The following is a 20,864-nucleotide window of genomic DNA, read 5'->3' as shown; positions in this document are numbered from 1 at the left end:
ATGCCCCCGAAAGTCACTATTCTTGAAGAAAGGACTTAACTGACTGAGCCACCCAGATGCCCCCGAAAGTCACTATTCTTGAAGAAAGGGATTAAGATTTCTAAGGGAAAAGTTTTATTTTGTCTGGTTTGTAGTGGTCATAATTGGACTTGGGGAAGTTGTCAATTACATAGTTACAGCTCCAAACCATTGACTCAATAACAACAGCCACAATTGCCACTAATATTTTTAAAGCCCCTTGTATTTACCAAGAACATTCTGTGCTTTCAACCAAGGTTGCCTGGGTAAACCTTGGGAGGGAGGCTATTTGCTGTTGCCATGTGAGTCATACCTCATGTGTGCTAGGCAACATCCTCAGGATTTGGAGAGTAGAATGGATGTTCACAAGTGGGGCAGCTTACCATTGTCTAATAGCTGGTCATGTCCCTGGCAGTGATGTCTTATAGCACCATGCTCAAGGAGTCTCGGCTGAGTCTTTATGAAGGCAAGAAAGGATTAATTGGTAATGAGAGAGCACTCATCTTACAATGAGAACACTACACAGTTTGAGACCCCTCCTTATAGATAAAGTTAAGAAACTGATGCTGCTTCTTTTTAAAAAAAATTTTTTTCATGTTTATTTATTTCTGAGACAGAGAGAGACAGAGCAGGAGTGGGGGAAGAGCAGAGAGAGAGGGAGACACAGAATCCAAAGCAGACTCCAGGCTCTGAGCTGTCAGCAGGGAGCCCGATGCAGGGCTCGAACTCACAAACCGTGAAATCATGACCTGAGCCATGGGCGAAGTCGGTCGCTCAACCAACTGAGCCACCGAGGCACCCCACTGATGCTTCTTCTTAATGGAATAGTTCACACACTATCTAGAACCTTCTCTGTGCCTTACACTTTCTGGAAAAGATGTCTGTTTCCTGCCTCCAAGCAATATTAACTCTTGAGTCTGAATATTTTCTCACTCTCTGACAGAAAGTACAGGCTTTATGTCTGGGTTCTTTATCAACCAATACTAGCATACTCAGCAAATACTGTGCTGGGTACCATACCTGGGCTTCTCTGAGTATGTTGCATCCTCTTCTGTGTAAGACCAATGGCCGCCATTTTAAAATACGTCTGTTGAGGAAAAAAACAACAACTCCCCTCCTGGAGGGGAATGTGATGCCTGCTGTAGAGTAGCATGGCCATTGTGATTATGCCTGCGTAAATGTTAAAGCATGCCCCTGAGACTCAGGAGCAGGCAGGGGAGGTACCTCTATATCCCTTTATGCCTAATAATGTGTGGTGGGACAAATATCAAGCTTCTTTATGGTCCTTCTATTCTTGCTGGTCCACTTCAATTGTAGGTTAGAGTGGAAGAATATACGCAAGGGGAAGCAAGTTTTCAGGGGGCATGGTTGTTGACGGGGAATAATTAACACAGACATTAATCAATAGCAGTAAGAACAACAGTGAATCATAGTGTTTTGGAGGGGATTTCGTTTGGGAGAAAACAAGGACTTTGGCATGTCAGTGAGTGAGAGATGCCACAGCGCACTTCAAGAAGTGCACTGTGGCATTAGAGAACTTGAGAATGGAAGACCCATCGTCTTGCTTAGTTGAGCTGGATGCTTGGTTGTCAGTTCTGAAGAGTCTTTAAGGTAGGAAATTTTAACAGCTTTATTTTTTTGAAAGCTATAGTTAGCATCCTCAAATACTAAAATAATTGGTACTCAATAATAAAGGCTGCAAGTACATGTGGGAGAGAGCGGTTTTGCTGGAGTGACAGATGCAGTCATGTTCCAGGGAGAAGGTGAGGGGGATGTGGACATTCACTCCATGATCCTACACAGCCCCAACTGCCGTGCTGCTGTGGAGGGGACATTGGAATGTGAAACAAGTACCATGAGGCCCTCCAGCCAAACTCTTCCAACTGAATAAATGAGCTAATTCTACCATATCAGCCAGTAGATGTCTCTCTCTGTTATATCCCTTCTGATCATTACCTTGGCCATCAGACAGTTCTGCTACATTACTCGACTGTACTGCCGAGAGAGAATTGACAATATTAAAACGACTCCATTGCTTTTATGAACTGGCTCTAGGAGACTAGAGTCCATTTCCATTACTGAGATGTGTTGTGTGCCTAACCAAATGCTTTTGGAAGCAGATAATTAGGCATTGCAGGCTGTGATTGTTTAAAGAAGATATACAATGAGGTTTCAGATTTCAGATATGGTGCTGTGCAATGTCTTATTGCATGAAGATTATGCTCACTTTCAAAAGTGCCCCTGGGGTTATTTTAGTTGGGAGTTTGGAAAAGGGCAAGGCTTCCTTTCTGGAGCACACCGTACAGTAGAGGCAATGGCCACATTTTAAATTCAAGAAATCCTTGAGAGGCAACCGGTGAGTAGTGCTGAATAATTCCAGCCACACACATACCATGCCCTGAGGATGGGCAGGAGGTGGAAATCACACCCAAGAAATTAGGGTGTTGCTTTTGAAACTTTAACTTCTTGTTCTTAAAATGCCAGTGCCAACATACATTGTTTATATGTGCTGATACAAAGCATATTTGAAATCTGAAAGCATTTAAGAGTTAAATAATACACGGCCAATATCTGGAATAAATTACTGAAAATGCTAGCGTAAAGGGAACACATTTACTACACCTTTTAAGGCCCCAAGGAGAGCCCTAAAGAGAAAAGATTCTTTTCAGATGAAATATATAGATGGCCTGGTGATGATAAAGGGGAAATATATAAGGAGACCTTTTCCAGACCTTCCCAAGTGGTCAGAAGTAAAGGTAGGACGATTATTGACTCAGGTGTACCTACACCTGAGTGAGATCATGGGCAGTGCCCACTGAGACCCCATCAAACTTCCAGAAGGTTCTAACTCTCGGATGGCCTTATTATGAAGCGGCCATCTGTAAGCTAAAAGTGTATTGCAATAGGAAGGCTGTTTCTGACAGTTTTCAGGACGTGATTTTTAGTTCTCGATGAGCTAACAATCAGCTAGAACTTTGATATTCAAAGTGTGGGCTGTGGACCAGCAGCAGGAGCAGCCGCAATACCTAGCATTTGTCAGAAATACAGACTCTCAGGTTTTACCCCATACCTACTGAGTCAGAGTCTACATTTTAACAAGATCCTCAGGTGATTTGTTTGCACGTTAAAATTTGCAACTGTTGGGCTTTCCCACAAATATTTCAAGGACAGAAATCATGTCATTCAGCCATTCTTTTATTTGTTTATTTAGAGTATTTAGTGAAGGAATACTCTGTATGAGGCATGAGGCAAAGCCCTGGACAGACAGTGCTGAATAAAGAAAGACTGGATTCCTGCCATCATAGTTTTTTTTTTTTTTATTTTAAAAATAGACATGGTTCTTATAGACCATCACTGTTTGAAGGGCTTCATGCACATTGACTCATTTAATCCTCTAATAACTCTTTGAGACAGGTCCTATTGTTTTTTACATTTTAGAGATAAGGAAACGGGTGCACAGAGAGGTTAAGTAACCCTTTCAGGGCCACACAGGTTGTATATGGTAGGGCCAGAATTAGAATCCACAGAATCTGGCTTCAGAGTCTAGGCACTTAACTACTATGCTGTGTTACCAATAAAAAAAACCCCAACTAGTAACAACCTATAATTTTTGTTTAAGGAAATAAACAGAATGCTGTGATAGTTAAAAATGAGGAGTAACCTTAGCTAGGCTGGTCAGGGAAGGTGTTTGGGAGATGATATTTAAACTGAGAGGGGAGCCTTAGTGGCTCAGTTGGTTAGGTGTCCTACTCTTGGTTTCAGCTTGGGTTGTGATCTCACAGTTTGTGGGTTGGAGACCTGTGTCGGACTCTGTGCTGACAGTGTGGAGCCTGCTTGGGATTCTCTCTCCTCTCTCTGCTCCTCGCTGGTTCTCTCTCTCAAAGTGAATAAACTTAAAAAAATTTTTTTTAATTGTTTTGTTTATTTATTTTTTTGTTTATTTTTATTTTGTTTATTTGTTTATTTCAGAGAGAGACAGAGAATGAGTGGCGGAGGGGCAGAGAGAGAGGGAGACACAGAATCTGAAGCAGGCTCCAGGCTCTGAGCTGTCAGCACAGAGCCTGATGCGGGGCTTGAACTCACAAACCGTGAGATCATGACCTGAGCCGAAGTCGGTCCCTCAACCAACTGAGCCACCCAGGCAACCCCCAAAAATTTTTTCACTGAGACCTGGAGGAGGGGAAGGACCCATTCATGGGAAGGAGGAGCACATTCTAAGCAGAAGGAATAGCAAGTGCAGAGGACAAAAGACCAGAAGTTGAAAGAATGGGTCCCTTTTGAGAACTGCCTGACACTGTGTAGATGATGGGGGAAGGGATTAAAGGGGAGGCTGGGGAGGTTGGAAGGGCAGATTCCACAGGGAGATAAGCAGGGGAGCTGCTGCAGAGCCTAGAAGGACAGAGGCAGAGGTGGGATATAAATTATTCTAGGTGTCCTGGGAATCCAGTAAGGGTTTCACCAGGAGAGTAAGGTGGCCTGAATGCTGATTTGAGTGCTGAGAAGAGACTGCAAAGCAGCAGAAGCCATCCAGAGTCAGTCTGAGCGGACTAGTTGAGAGATGGCTGTGGCAGTGGGCGTGGAGAGGAGGGCACAGATGGGAAGTGTAGCAGAATAAGCCACCCCAAATATGCCTCTTTGGCATAAAGATTATTTTCAGCTGATTATTTTTGAGAAACAGCAGACACGAGAGAAGCTCTGAAAATGGAGTAGAAGTTATCTTCTATAGAGGAAATTTACATTTGTAAAGGAAATCGCTATTTATAAGGGTGTCTTTCTGTCTGTACTAGGAAGAGAAGGAAGACTAGATCACAAGAAAGTCTTAACAGTGGAGAAGATACCCACTAAAATCTGCATAACAATTATACCATTGTTTACTGTGATTTTTTTGGTAGCCTCCTGTGTAATTGACCACCCCACCCCATTTTCATTTTGTCTTTAGCTGAAGATGGTATTTAAGGTGGTGGCTTGGGCCACCACTCTCAGGAGTTCATTTGTTTTTCTTGGATATCTCCCATGTATACATGAGGTGTACATGTTAACAAACTTGTTTGTTTGTGTCTTATTAATTTTTTTTTGTTTTTTACCACAAGGGGTCTTAACCAAGAACTCAGAAAGGTACAGGGAAAATTATTTTTCCTCCTCTATAGATTCAAGATCTGATCTGGAGACAAGACCAACAGGGATGATTCCTTGGACATGTATGTGTGTGTACTGTTAAAAGGTAAACTGAGACATATTAAAACTTTAAGAGTTTATTTGAGCAGAAATCTATTTGAATTAGTCGCACCAAACTGGAAGTGTTTAGAAATGTTCTACTGGCAGGAGCTCAGGCAGACACTTTTATAGAGAAAAGGTGGAAGTGGAGTGAGGAAGTTATTAATTGGCTAAACTTAAAGCCTAGTTGGCTGTTTGTGATTGATTGTCCTTAGGTTTTGATTTTGTAACCTTGAAGCATTTATAGGTATAGATATTGGTTTGCTTACATAGGCTGCCCGACGTTAGAACCACATCAGTCTAAGGGCCTCCTTATTAAATTAATTTAAAAATACACATGTGGATATGTATTTCAGTGTGTATCCATTAGTGTGTTTCTCTGAGGGACAGTGTTATTAAAATAGAAGAATTGGATTATACCAGGGTTTCTAATTGAAGCCCATTGGGTACATGCTACTTAGTGGGCTCTGCTATTTAGTGTGGTGGGAAAAATGCAACGAATAGGTTTGGGTGGGTGGGAATCACGTACTCTTCTTAAGATATATTCAGTTTGAGGTACTGATGGGGCTTCCAAGTCGAGATGTCAGGGAGACCTCTTTGTCTTTCCAGCATTTAATTGTGGATCTTCAACAAAGCCAGTACTTAATACTTGTTGAATGAATTTTGGGGAAGAAGACTTCCTGGTATGAAAAGGTATTTAGCTCCATAGGCGTTTATTGTTGCCTGAAAGCTGCTCTAGTGAGATCATAACTTCGCTTTTTATGGTTAAGAATGACATAAAAATATAAACAACCGTAGCAACAAACAATCCACAAATTATGGAGAGGTGACATTAATTACATTTACACTAAGGTATACGTGACAAACACTAACACCTTCTTGAAAGCAGATGGGTAGAGTTCTGACACTGGAGGGGAAGAGGATGCTAAGGTATAGGTGCCTGGCAAGCATGTTTTATTTAACAGAGTGTCTTTAATGACTAGCACAAGTGCTCCAGTGCTATTTTGAACAAGACTTCTAAGATGGATTTTGCCTAAGGTCAATGCTGTTCGATTAAAGTAAATTTTGCGACTATAGATTCTTGAGAGAATTTGAACATTGTTTAAAAATCATTCACCTCCTATAACCTTATCATACACACTCCATACTTTGTTTCTGCTTAACTTTATCTATTCAATGACTTTATCTATACCAAGGACACAGAATTAAACTACACTGGGATGTGCAGAAAAATTCCAGTTTCCATATTTTTAGGCTGGTTCTAAACTTAGTCCAGTAGGGTAAATTTTTTCTTTAAGTCATTATTCAGATTCCTCCCTCCACTCTTGTCGTCTTTCAAGATGGCGTCAGAGAAAAGGAGAAAGATCTTCATAGGTTTAGGAAGAAGGTAGTCTCCTTGCGTGAATGCTGACTGATGTCCACAGAGATCTGGTTTGCTGGCTACTTTCTCTGGGCATCCTGCATCTGATGAATTTGTGGTGCATTTCATAGTTGGATATGGTCCAGGGGCTTCTCCCTGTTGCCTGGCCTCCTCTTGACTCTTCCTATTTCTGTAGGTCACTTTGAGTCACTGTCAAGTGCCCCAAAGGGTTCCCAGATCAGGCCATCCACCACACAGCCTGTGGGCTCACTTTGCCTCCTGCAAGGGCTCCATGGCTGTCTATTCAGTGTCTGATACACATAGGAGTGCCTATCTCGATGCTCTTTCTTCTGCAGACCTCCCTGGGAAAAGAGAGTTTTTCCTTACCATCTTCTCCTTTTCTCCAAAGTGTTTCCTTTCACTTTCAGTGAAATTAAAATGAAAAACACATATGAGGCAGAAGGAAACATATATTGGAAAATATTTTGAAAATATATAGTTATGCACATTTGGAGTCTGTGAGTGCCAAAGAGAGGCCCGAGGTAGTATTAATAAGGCCACAAAAAGTCTCAAGATATTCTTGATGACAGAATGCATCCATTCAGAAGAAAATTGGGGGCGCCTGGGTGGCTCAGTCGGTTATGCATGTGACTCTTCTTGATTTTAGCTCATGTCGTGATCTCATGGTTCGTGAGATCAAGCCCCACATTGGGCTCTATGCTGACAGCCTGGAGCCTGCTTGGGATTCTCGCTCTCACCCTCTCTCTTTGCTTCTCCCCGCTCCTGGTGTTCAGCCTCTCAAAATAAATAAACTTTTTAAAAAAGTAAGAAAACTGGCCCTTGGAACAAGAGTATCACACCTCTTTGTTCTTTTGTTGCCATATTGTCTTCATTGGCAAATAAAAGTCTTACTTCTCCAGTATCATAGAGCGGAGTGTCTAAGAAAATGAAATTGATTCAATTGAGTGAGTCCTTAACAGAACCTACTGTGTGCTCAGCACTCTTCTTAGTACCGTGGAGGAGAAGAAAGATGAAAGGCACCTTTACCATTCACAAATAAACTGCAGACTTCTTGGAGAGATATGCATGATCCATGCTTATGAAGCAGTTGACTAACGAGACCAGGTGGGGTAGGGTTGTTAGGATATGGCATAGACCTTGGATGCCAGAAGAAATGAAGAGTGAGAGATCATCTGGACTTGGAGATCTCTAGATAGAATGGTGCATACACTAGATATTGAGGATGGCAGTGTTGCAGACAGGCAGAAAAGTATGAAGGGGAAGGTGTGGAAGGTAGGAACATAGGGAGAGCAGCAAGAACCAAGACTGAACCAAGTATGACTAAATAGAGCTACATGTCCAATCTAGTAGCCACTAGTCATAAAACATGGCTAGTTTATACTGAGATGTACTATACCTATAAATACATACCAGATTTTTAAGCTTTAGTATGAAAATTATATAAAATATCTTATGAATAATTTGTAAAATACTGATCGCATATTGAAATGATAATAGTTCAGGTATATTAAGTAATTAATTTTTATAATTTTTTTTATTACATTTATTTATTTTTTGAGAGACATAGAGCACAAGCTGGGGAGGGGCAGAGAGAGAAGGAGACACAGAATCCGAAGCAGGTTCCAGGCTCCGAGCTGTCAGCACAGAGCCTGATATGGGGCTTGAACTCACAAACTGTGAGATCATGACCCGAGCTGAAGTTGGACACCCAACCAACTGAGCCATCCAGGCGCCCCTATTAAGTAATATTCTTAAAATTGATTTTCCTGTTTCTTTTTACTCTTTTTTAAATGTGGCTCCTGGAAAGTTTAAAAATACATTTGTGGTTGCACTAAATTTCTATTGGACAGCACTGGGAGAGAGAAAGGTGTCAGGGAAGAGACTACCTGAAGAAATGGTCTGTATAGCACCGTAGGTCCCTTTGTTCTGTAAAAACAAAAACAAACTTCCACAGGGAAGTAACTGCTCATTCACTAGCAAAAGCAACCAAAACTTCAGTAATATTTCTAAATGAACCCATGTTGAATGGGTTTTAGACAAACTCTAGCAGTTTCATATGTATATAAAAAGTAGGATGGTTATGGATATTGCACTAACTCCGAGGTCTCCATGGGTCTGTAACTATCACTTTGGAGCTGCATCTGGGTGGTGATGATGAAACAGTTGGAGAGAGAATGCTAGCTATGTTGGGTAGAGCCTTGAGTGGCAGGCATAGGAGTTTGGACTTTATTTCCTAGGCAGTAAGGAATCTGAAATGCCCCCAACCCTCTGCCACTATTTCCTTTGTCTGTCTAACCAATATAGCTTTTTTTAAAAATTTTTTTTAATGTTTTTATTTGTTTTTGAGAAAGAGACAGAGCATGAGCAGGGGAGGGGCAGAGAGAGAGGGAGACACAGAATCCAAAGCAGGCTCCAGATTCTGAGCTGTCAGCACAGCCTGACATGGGGCTCGAACTCACGGAGTGTGAGATCATGACCTGAGGTGAAGTCAGAAGTTTAACCGACTGAGCCACCCAGGCGCCCCCTAACCAGTATAGCTTTTTGAGCAGCTCTTGTCTTGCTGCTGACTTTCACTGTTCCTGCATCTTGGATATGGCTGAAAGTGCCCTCAATCCCCGAAGGAGGAAACTGAAGGGAATTCTAAAAGATGGGGTTGAGCTTTTCTGGGTGTCCCCAAACCTCTTTTAGAATCACTGTATAGTATCTGGTCAAGTGTGCCAACTGAGGACCTTTTGTAGGCTTGGGTGACAGCTGTGGAAGTGTTGTTATCTTGTAGCCAGAGACCCTGCTGCCCTCTTTGTCTTCTAAGTTTCTAAGTGTTTTGAAATTATTTTCCTAACTTGTGTTAAAAGCCTGACTTCCATTTCCAATGCCCAGTCCCCTTCTGGAAGATTAGAAGCATCTAACTTACCTGTCAGAAAACAGATAACTATGGCCCCTTGTCCAAAACCGGCTGCTCTTAGTCTGTTATCTGGGAAGAGGTCTACATGGGGCAGTTCTCATGGTAGCAAAGGACACGCCATTTCAAGGTGTCATCTGAGGTTGGTGATAATTATAGTCAATAAGGCCCATACCCGAGGGGTTAAAAGGAGCTGTTATAAACTTGGGTAACCTTGCTACTGTTTGGGACACAGAGATTTATTTTCTGGATTCCTCAAGCCTTCCTCAGGAGATTTTGTCCTGTAAGTCTTGCTGACAGATTTATCCTGGGCTCCTGTCATCGATGGCTGTTTTCTCACTAAGCAGGTGGAAGGCAGAAGCTGGGGAAGGTAACTGCCAGCTGAGAGGTCGTTTGTGAATTGGTGCCATGAAGTGGACATAAATTTTATGTATTCTGCAAGGCCTTAGCTATTGGTTCTGCCTTGTCCTAGATTTTTCCTTTGTGACGGTATTTGCCATCGGCGTTAGCATTATTGTCTGCAGCGGTAATTAGAGATTTAGGCCTGGCCCGTGTAGCATGCACAGGCCATCACAATTCCTACAGGAGGAGTGGTGAGGAGGGAGGATTTGGTTACACCCACAAAAACAGGCGAGGCAAAAATCTCATGATACCAGGCTTCCAGACAGCATTTCCAGGAACATTTTAAAACTGGTAGACGTGCCTCCTGCTTCCCCCAACCCTACCATCACCACCACCCATGGCCAAGGGAATAATTCCTGTTTGACTCTGGTTCAGCCTGAGTGGCAGAGGGTTTTGTAGGGAGAGAATGACAGGATAAAGGAAATAAGGAAAGAAATGGTAAAACATACACACGCACACCACCACCACCACCACCAAAAACACACGCATATATATGTCAATATTAATGTATCTATATCTATGTATATGTATATCTGTATATGTATGTCTATATCTATCTATCTATCTGTCTACCACAGAACTTTAGTGTTTTGCTTCCCCCCCCCACCCAGCCTTTTTTTTAATGTTTATTTTTGAGAGAGAGAGAGCGCATGAGCAGGGAAGGGGCAGAGAGAGAGGGAGACAGACGATCTGAAGTGGGATCCATGCCGACAATAGAGAGCCCGATGTGGAGCTCGAACCCACAAACTGTGAGATCATGACTCAAGCCAGAGTTGGATGCTTAACCAACTAAGCCACGTAGGCGCCCCTCCCTAGGCTGCTGCTTCTTTTTTTAATTTTTTATTTGCCATAGAATCCTTTGTTCAAACAAAATTGTTATAGTTAACATTTTTTTTTAGCTCACACTATAAACTGGGAAGTGAGGTAAACATTTTACACATATTATCTCATTTATCTTCACAAAAACCCTAGAGGCAGGTGTTACTGTCTTCATTTTCCAGTCAAGGGAACCAGCACACAGATGTTAAAGTACATGCGTGAGGTCACACAGCTAGGAAGAGGGGGGGTGGGGATGGAAGCTCCAGCAACTGGTGTCAGAGCTGATGAGACACAAACCGGACACAGTGAGCGTATCCTCCAGATGTGCTCTTTACCTGTGTGCTCTACTGGGAGGATAGAATGAACAGATAATCCGGGAGCTGCTGTCATTGAAGCTGAGATAGGATGCAACCCAGACATGACCTATTCCCTTCTTACCCTTCACCCCAGAGCCTCTAAGAGGAGTAAGCTACTTCTGATCTAGTCAAGTTCCCTCATGTTCTTGGTTGATGAAGCTGAGCAGCTGTCTTTGAAAGGTGAAGAGCCTTGTACAAGGTCACATAACCTGTCAGTGTCAGATCCCAGCCATCTTGATTCCCAGGCCACTGCCAACCCCAAACTCCCAAATGGCAACACCAAGACACCTTACTGCACCTGAGATGCTGTTGTGCCAAGTTCTCAGTACTAAGAGACAGGTGGCTGAGTAGGCCAAGCCCAGAGAATAGCTAGACTGTTCTACAGAAACACAAAATTTTGGTGCAACTAGGAAATGGCACCAACCTTTCCAAGTTCCTGCCGACAGCTGATGCAGCAATTGTTTAGACCAAAGCCTGCTTTCCCAAAATGAGGTCCACAAAATGCCCGAGGCTCTTTTCTCAGAATTTTCCATACGTTTTCAGTTGCTATCAAGGTCTAACCTAACATGTTCTCCTTACCCTGCTGAACTTTAAAGTCTGGGTTCTTTTGCCTTGGTATGCCACGAGCCCCTCTAGAAATTCTAGGGAATTCACTTTTGCATGTCCTCTTCCTCTTCCTTGGCTTTCTCCTTCTCAAAGAAAGGGACTTGATAGTTTTTAATTAAAACTCGCTGAAGGGACTTAAATCTGTCCTGAGGTTAAAGAGGTGGAGGCTGTCATTGAAACTCTGCCTTAGTTACTTAATCAGCTGCCCACTATGCATGCCCAAAGGATTCATGCCTGAGCAGGTGTTCTCTGGTCTGAAGAGGGAGGTGAAAGGGCCCATTAGGATACAGAGGGTGGGGGCCACAACTGGAAAGTTACCAGGGGAGATGGTTGATTCTATTTTGTAGCCCCATGCTCTGTTCCCAAATATGGATGCTGTCTTCCCTAAGCCTGGATCTGAAGATACAGAAGTAAAAGCTAAGTAGTTTTACATCTTTGAAAGGAAAGAATTATTTTTCTAAAAATTTCAAAACTTCTTTCTTGCCACCAGGGCCAGTTTCATGGGCAGATGACCTTTGTAGTTGTGTAGGGCACCGAGCTCAGAAGGGCTCCTCACTTGATTTAATGCTCCACTACTCCCATCTTAAAATTGTTAATAGTTTTTGAACATGGGACCTACCATTTTCATTTTGTACCAGGCTGTGCACACCATGTAGCCTGTCTAGCCTGCAACCCAGTTTGAGATACGTGTGTTTGTGGTGAAAGTGGGTGGGAAATTGATGTTTCTAAGGGAGTTATGACCCACTCTGGTTTGCAGCCTTTTAAAAAACCTGGCATAAGAGTATATGTTTAATTTAGAGTAAAAAAAGAAAAAAAAACAAGCTGTACCATATGAAAAGCATGTGGTTACACTGAATTTGCTATCTCAAATGAGATAACCTTTATGAGTTAAAAGACTAGTCATTTCTCAGTGCCTTGTGCTATTTTTGGCTTATAGTTCCTGAGACTCCAGCATATGACCTTTTCTAACCAGTGCTTGCCTTGCTGGCAGTCAGGTTACCACGGGTCAGGGCCCAGACACTTCATCTGTTGTTTTCCCCTTGGGTACAGAATGAGACCTCATAATGAAGTAAGGAGTTTCAGTGTTGTTTATCATCCTTCTCGTAGATAATATTCAAAATAAATCATCGAATTACTTCTAGAAATTTCATGTCATTATATGCAAAAGACTGAGTGTTATTTTTCAAGGTAAATGTTGAAAAATGCCAACATTATAACAAATTAGTTTATTTATATAATCTTTAGTAAAGTCATAATAAAATAGATATTGAGCATTTGAAAGAAGACATTGGAAAGCAAATGTTTCATAATATAATTATAAATATTAGCAAGATTATCAACATCAGGTTTAAGATACTATAATGAAGAAAGATAACAATAAAAAGAAAAGAATGTAAGTAGCTAAGTTAGAAAGAAAAGGATAATGTAATTCTTAATCTCATTTGTCAAGGAATGTCAAAAACCAGAAGTCTACTTTATTTTGTAATTTAAAGTGAGGCAGGGGCCAATTAGACCTTGTCATCTGGTTTTCTAGTTATTATTTATAGAGTTGACCCTTGAACAACATGGGTTTGAACTATATGGGTCCACTTATATGTGGATTTTTCTTTTTTATTAACACAGTACAGTATTGTAAATGTATTTTCTCCTCTTTGTGATTTTTTTAATAACATTTTCTTTTTTCTAGCTTACTTTATTATAAGAATACAGCATATAATACATATAACATTCAAATATGTGTTAATCAGCTGTGTTATTGGTAAGGCTTCTAGTGAACAATAGGCTCTCAATAGTTCAGTTTTAGCTGTGTGCGGGGGTCACTGCTCCTAACCTCTGTGTTGTTCAAGGATTAACTGTATATGGAGCACTATGCATGGCTGGGTAGTTTTGACCTGTTATCTGTTCTCTGTCTTCTCAAAGAAGCAAATCAGAATACTGACCCTCATTTTGAAAGACTATGCAATGTGTTTGGGGGTCCTTATGGTTTCTTCAGCACAGACTTAAAAACTCAAGTTTCCACACAGGCCAAGCAGGCTACAAAAATGGGTATGTGCCTGGGTGGGGACTGGGATGAACTGGAAAGCCATGTCCAGTCTCAAGTGAGCAACCCCATTCAGCAACTGATGATAGTTAACTGGAGGGGATATTGCTGTCAGAAGTTCTGAATTTTCAAACAGAGTGGATCATCTTCACCGGGAGATTTGGAACTCTGGCTAGTGAATCAAACATTTAAAAAGTGTACTGTCCAAAAGCAAATAAGCTTCTTTGGCTGCATGTTGCCATGGGTTGTGCATCTTAGGCAGTACCCTGTGTTCTTGTGTGGGCTGGGCCATGGATAACAGGAGAGGGGAAGGGAGACATCTTAGGGACGTTATTTTCAGACTGAATTTATTTTCACAAACTAGAGTAAATGGTTTCCTTTTTCGTTAGGTTATGGGCAACGTTTTTTCTTGCTCTTTTTTTTCTTTAAAGTTTATTTATTTATTTTGAGAGAACAAGGACGGGAGGGACAACGAGGGATAGAGAGAGAATCCCAAACAGGCTCCTTGCTCTCAGAGTGGAGAGAACCTGAGATCATGACTTGAGCTGAAACCAAGAATTGGATGCTTAACCGACTGAGACACCCAGGTTCCCTGGCCCTCTTTCTTGTTCTGATTTAGTTGACGCTAGTTTCACATAGTTCCTTCTTCATGAACTCCATTTGCCTAAATACATAACAGGAGTGAAAACCTTCTAATCTTTACTTCACATTGAAGATTAGAAAATAAAGGAGTAGATACAGATATTTCTGAGAAGAGTGCAGTGAACAGAACCACATATGGAAGAGGAAAAAACACAACTTTTTGGCGATTATTTGACTAAATTTCTATGAAAGCTATGCATACCATGCTGACATATTATATGGATTGGGCATATTTTAACTGGGAGATGATCTAAGTGATCACACTATTTCTCACTTTCAACCCTGAAATTTTGTGAGATCAAATCCTTGACTTCTTTGGTTTTATGGACCATTTTCCTTCTGGGTGAGCTGGTTAGACTAAGCTAAGAACTTTTGATCAAGTTGTAAATAAAACATCTTTAAAAATTTTTTTAAACATTTATTCATTTTTTGAGAGACAGAGAGAGACAGTGCAAGACGGGGAGGGACAGAGAGAGAGGGACACATAGAATCTGAAGCAGGCTCCAGGCTCTGAGCTGTCAGCACAGAGCCCGACATGGGACTTGAACCCATGAATTGTGAAATCATGACCTGAGCCAAAGTCAGTCAAATGACTGAGCCACCCAGGCTCCCCATAAATAAAACATGTTTAAAGCTGGTATCATTTATCCATATATGGAATTATAATCACTTCTGTGTAAAGTTTATAGTTTTAGATGTTAAGTTTTATGGTGTCACATAACTAGATTATTAGAATAACCTGTGTCTCCCACTAGCAAACTTCATAGAGTACCCATCTTTTGTTTCTGAAAGGAAGCCTAAATTTGTTTGTTTTGGTAGAAATGTGTATGGTGTGTTTGTGTATGTATCGTGTAGAGTGTGTGTGCGTGCATCTATGGCATGATGTATATGTGTGTATGATGGGTCGTGCAAGGTGTGTGGGTGTGTGTGTGGGTGTGTGTGTCCCCAAAGAGCTGCTTTTGATGTTTACAGGCTCAATGCTGTGGTCGAAGTTCACTGCAAGACGCCTACCTCCAGGGGTGCAAAGTTCTAATGATGATCCCTAAATTTCCCTTTTCCTCTTTGCTGGCTATTTTGGTTTCATGTTTTAGCTCCTCTTTTCTCTCACCAGCTTCATTACTTGTCTCCTAGTGCTGTCTTCAAAGCCAAGTGTAAATCTGCTAATGATTTGCTTCTTTCTCTCTGGTTTTACCCTTTCCAACTTCCATTCTCAACCCTCATAGGCCTTCTTCCCATTCTTCTTTTTTCCTTCCCCTGGGTGGAAAACTTAAGCCTCTACCCTTCTTCATTTCTTAATGTTTAGTTTACCTTTCTGGCTTTCAGATTCAACTAATTATATGACTTCTTAAATCATAGATCTTTTTCTTGTTTCCAACCCCTTTTTCTCCCCCATTCAGACCAGTGCACTTGCTTTTTCCCTTTGCTCTCTCAGAGCTCTCTCAAGAAACAAATTCACAACTTCTCCCTCATCATTCCCCTCCCCCTCTTTTCCTCTCTCCTCTATTCTCTTCTTTCTTCTAGCCTTATTTTCTGTTGTTTTCAAACAGCACTTAAGGCAGCTTGCAAAGATGTTTACAATATGACAAAATTAAAGAAATAAATTAAAAAGTGAGACAGGAGGAGAATCAGAATAGACAATGTGATATGAATGGGAAATTAGTTAATACACACCTCACCAAAGAGTCAAGCTCCCCAGAGACTTCCTGATTTTTCCTCTTGCTCATTTTGATGATATTCCTTCCCTGGAAGCACGTCAGAGAAAACTTCTAAGAGCTCAAGAGTCAAAAGGCACTGTGATCATGTAGTTGACAGTGTGTTGGTGCCATAGCTAAAGGCTGGGGTGAGAACAACTGGCCTTTGAGAGTATCCAAATACCAGCCATTTTATTACTGACACAGAGCCCTTACTGACAACTTCTTTTCAAAGGGAAAATGCCAGTCATGGAGAAGGGGTTGGATGTCATCTCTCATCTGCATTTAGGCCTCATCACATGGTAACACAAGAGAGGATCATGCATCATCCCCAATTGATATCATGTCACCTCTGCTGGACTGGACCTGCTTTTCCTTTTCAAGTTTTGCAAAAGCCCTTGAGAAGGTTCCCAAGACCCCTTTTACCATTTCCCCTCAGGCTCTGGGCTGGATGCCATTTCTGCCTCTCGAGTTTTCTGAGGCTTGGGAACATTGCAATTTCTTGATGGCTGGTTCTCCTATTGATCTTTATTTCCTTAAACATTTCTCCTTCCTCCTTCTGGAAATTTATGCTTGTTTCTGGCATCTGCCCCGTCCTCTGTGAACACTCAGGCAGAGAATTCATTTAAGTTTTTTTTTTTTTTTTTTTTTTTTGCCTCTTCTGGCAGTAAATCTCCCTTGCCATTTCTCTGACCTCTTGTTCCTTGTGTACTTAAAAATGTCTTATTTATTTCAACCTCATATGTAATTTGTCTTATTCTCATTCTGTGCTTTTGCTTGTCTTATCATTTTTTCACACTATCCTGATTTTATTCTGTAATAGTTGAGGGCCTCCTCTACCTGCTATGTTATACTTGCCAAAATGCCCCTTCTTTGCTTTTGAGCCATCTTCCCAACACCAACTCTCTCCCCTCATCTCCTCTCTCTCCCTTGCCTTGGTATTTATTACCATGCATTCTCTATTGGCTGGTAATCATCTATCTTAATTTTCCATGTTTTCTTCTACCTTCCCTCCTATTGCTTTATCCACTGTCACTCTTGTCATAATTTTTCAGCCACCTAAGGCTCTTTTGACTTGAGATGATTTGCTGCTGCCTCTTCTGCAGGCCCAGTATGACATAGAAATCCAGGCCACTCATCCCTTCTTTCTTCCTTCCTTTCTTTCTTCCTTTCTTTCTTTCTTTTTCTTTCTTTCTTTTTCTTTCTTTCTTTCTTTCTTTCTTTCTTTCTTTCTCTTTCTTTCTTTCTTTCTTTCTTTCCTTCCCTTTCTTTCTTTCTTTCTTTCTTTCTTTCTTTTTCTTTCTTTTTTGCACTAAATGGCCAAGTTAATTCAAGTTTTATCCTTCATAAAAAGAAATCACTCTCCAACCATATGGGATAACTTATGACTGTAAATAAAAATTCCCCAATGTTTTGTTCCTTACAAGTTTTCACTTTCCCAGCAGAGCTTGGGAAGTCCAAGATGTTAAAATCCCTAGGGAGTGAATAGTTTCATGAAAATCCACTTTATTCTACTCACAGAGATTTTATTTTTCAATAAAGTTAGGGGGCATTACGGCTTTTCTCTTCTACCCCTACTCTCACCTCTGCCCATGCTGCGTTTTCAAGGAAGGTGATTCTGAGTTGTTGACCTCATTTGTTTTCCTCAAAGCTTGGGCTAGAGGAATGTTCCTATTTAAATATAGACTTTAAAATCTTTCTCACTTGGGGAGCCTAGGTAGCTCAGTTGGTTAGGCATCGGACTCTTGATTTTGGCTCAGGTCATGATCTTACAGTTTGTGAGATCAAGCCCTATGTCAGGTTTAATGCTGACAGTGCAGAGCCTGCTTGGGATTCTCTCCTTCTTTCTCTCTGCCACTCTCCCACTTGTACACACTCCCCTTCTTTCTCAAAATAAGTAAATAACCTTAAAAAAAAAGTCTTTCTCACTCTAACTTACGAATAAAAGCTCACCTTAGAATAAAAAAGCCCATTCTTTTTTTTTTTTTAAATATTTGTATTATTTTTGAGACAGAGAGAGACAGTGCATGAGCAGGGGAGGGGCAGAGAGAGAGGGGCACACAGAATCTGAAGCAGGTTCCAGGCTCTGAGCCGTCAGCACAGAGCCCGATGCAGGGCTCGAACTCACGAACCGTGAGATCATGACGTGGGCCAAAGTCGGACGCTTAACCGACTGAGCCACCCAGGCACCCCAAGCCCATTCTTTTTAAGTTAATTCTGTTTCTGGGGTTTTGTGTGAATATAGGTAGGGCTACTTTCAACACTGTTTACAATGGTGATGCTTGGCATTGCCTCAAACCCAGCCACTTGTGCAGAACCAGGGCATTGCAAGCACCTGTGGGGGCTACATGGACTCAACATTGGACCTGATCCTTCTCCAGAGATGATACAGGACGACTTTGGAATAAAAAAATAGGCACTAAGTTTACTTTGGTGGAATGTATATTACGGAGATTACCTCTGAGATTGATTTATTGATCAATTGATTCTTTATTCCAACACCTTTCTGAAGAAAGGAATAAAGCTGGCCGTATAATCATTCTGTCCTAGTCCATGTCCATACAGTTTGGTAGAAGTAATCTTCCAAGGGTATAGTCCATACCTTTTTATTAAATCTTGACTTTGTTGAATGTTAAGAGATTTCCTGAATTTTAATTTCCTGTGCCGTCGTCAGAGCATCCGTTGCTTGTGGAGGAGAATCAGCAGGCATGGGGTTTTCTCTAGGCTCTACTCCTCCACCCCCCTGGAGTAAATGACTTAAATATTGATGTCTCTGTTTCAGTTTATGTATCTTGAGGGCGGTGTTTTCATTCTCTCTCTGCTTCCCAATGATTCCATGACAGTGAGATGACATGGCCCTAGGAAGCAATAGAAATAAAGTGAGGGAACTGGTTAATACTTCTAGTTAAGTAGATTTACATTTATGCTGTTCGATTTCAAAGCCCTGCCTGGTAGATTTACAATAATTAGCCCTTTGAAAGCTTTGTCTGAATTTTTCTGGAATTTCTAGTATGTGATGCTAAAATTGATAGCTTTTACTTGTCCTAACATCTTACAGAATGTTCTAGAAGCTGGGGATTTAAAAATTTTTTGATGGCCATCCCTTACATCTTTTTCAGTGTCTCAGTTATACAGCTTCAAGATGACCACTTTTGAAATATGTTGCCAAATCACTTATTATCCTTTAAAGCATACCTCAACTTACACAGTGCTGTTGTTGTTCTCATTCCTGGATCACTTTTTCAAAGGTGCCTATGTGTAGCACACTGTCAGGGATTTGGGGAAATGTTCTCTTTCCTTCACCAAGAAAATCATGAAACAACCTTACATGCTTATTGTAGTTCCTGATTTCTTTTTCTTACAGGAAAAACATTTTATTCCACAATTTAATATAGGGTTGGTATGAAAATAGCTCTAGGAGGAGTAATAAAGATTTAAACTTAGGCCAAGGTTTAAATGACTGATACTGGATTCTTGTCTGGGCAGATTTTGTATGTGGCCATATGGTAAAGAGACATCCTGGTTTCTTGAAGGCTGGGAGAGAGACCTAGAGAGTGGATAATGAATAAACATAGAAAAGGAAGCTGAAAACAAATTCTGTCACCCTCACAATTTTGCCTTTGCATTTTCTTAGTCTTGCTTACTGCTGGGTCTCAGCTACTTTTAAGAAGGCTCAGTGTGCTTTTCATGGCTCCCGATTCTTCAGATGTCATGACATTATGCTTCTTGACTAAAGTGGAGACTAAATCTGCAAAGCATACTGGTGGAAATCAGCACAGCACTGTGGGAGAATTGTCAGAAGATATCTCTGGCTTCCTCACTTCCCTCAGCTGGGAAGGGGTCAGAGAACCCTGTCCCTCCAGTGGCTTCTAATCCCATCACTCAGCACAGAAGTTCTAAGTAGGGCAAAGGCATCTGGAGAGGTCAGTGGTTCCCCTTCTTACCTCTAAAAACGAGCTGTTTTGTTTTGTTGTAGTTTGTTTTCATTCAGTTATTGCCACACTAATGGCCCATAAAAACCAGCCCAAAACCTGGTGGCATACAAAAATAAACATTTATTTCTTGCTTACATGTGTGTTGGTTGGCTGGTCTAGCCTTAGCTGGGCTTGGCTTAATCTGTGGCTGGGTTTAAGCCTGCTTCATGTGTCTCTTGTCATTCTGGGACCTGCAGCTCTAGGAAGCTTTTTTATGGCCATACATAAGAGGGAAAACTGACTGTGCAAGCCCATTTCCAGTTATTCTAGAAAACTCCAATAAGCCTAAGGAAGCCACATGATCAAACCCAAAGTCAAGGTGTGGGAAAGAGAATTTTGTCTACCAGGAGGCCATATTGAAGATATGGAGGTTTAATATTACTGTAGGGGATTGGGACCAATAATTAAATATACCACAGGCTCTAATAAAATAACATCAAAATTATCAGACATCCAAAGACTGAGACACAAGGTGGTTGGACTTTCAAAGGGCAAATATTAATGAAAACAACATACATTTATTTTTATAGTAAATTATAAAATTATAGAATATTTTATATTATTCCAAGCTTGTTCATATTCAATCTTATCTGGGAGTCTCAGGCCAAATATATGTATGTGGGTGTGGTTTTTTAACCATTTATTGAGCATTTATTATAAATTAGGCATTATGGTAAGTACTTTTATGTCCATTATCTTTTTTTTTAATTTTTAAAATGTTTTTATTTATTTTTGAGACAGAGAGAGAAAGAGCATGAGCAGGGGAGGGGCAGAGAGAGAGGGAGACACAGAATTCAAAGCAGGCTCCAGGCTCCGAGCTG

At 41.1% G+C, this 20,864-nt stretch overlaps 1 protein-coding gene across 13 annotated transcripts in view; it reads left to right on the top strand.

Annotated features, from left to right (window-relative positions):
* RNF113A (ring finger protein 113A) overlaps nt 1-20,864 on the top strand; it is a 511,139-nt gene that overhangs the window by 294,657 nt on the left and 195,618 nt on the right. The window contains exon 6 of one of the 13 annotated variants that reach the window (XR_006200726.1): nt 5,166-5,243. The exons of the other annotated variants lie outside the window; for them this stretch is intronic. The gene's annotated coding sequence lies outside the window, so the exon portion shown is untranslated. Of the gene's footprint in view, nt 1-5,165; nt 5,244-20,864 lie in introns of those variants that run through there. 13 annotated transcript variants of the gene reach the window in all.

The sequence above is a fragment of the Panthera leo genome, chromosome A3 (assembly GCF_018350215.1).
Source record: "Panthera leo isolate Ple1 chromosome A3, P.leo_Ple1_pat1.1, whole genome shotgun sequence".
NCBI classification, from domain to species: Eukaryota; Metazoa; Chordata; class Mammalia; order Carnivora; family Felidae; genus Panthera; species Panthera leo.
The sequence above is the reverse complement of the archived record's forward strand: the minus strand, read 5'-3'. Positions and strand labels throughout refer to the sequence as shown.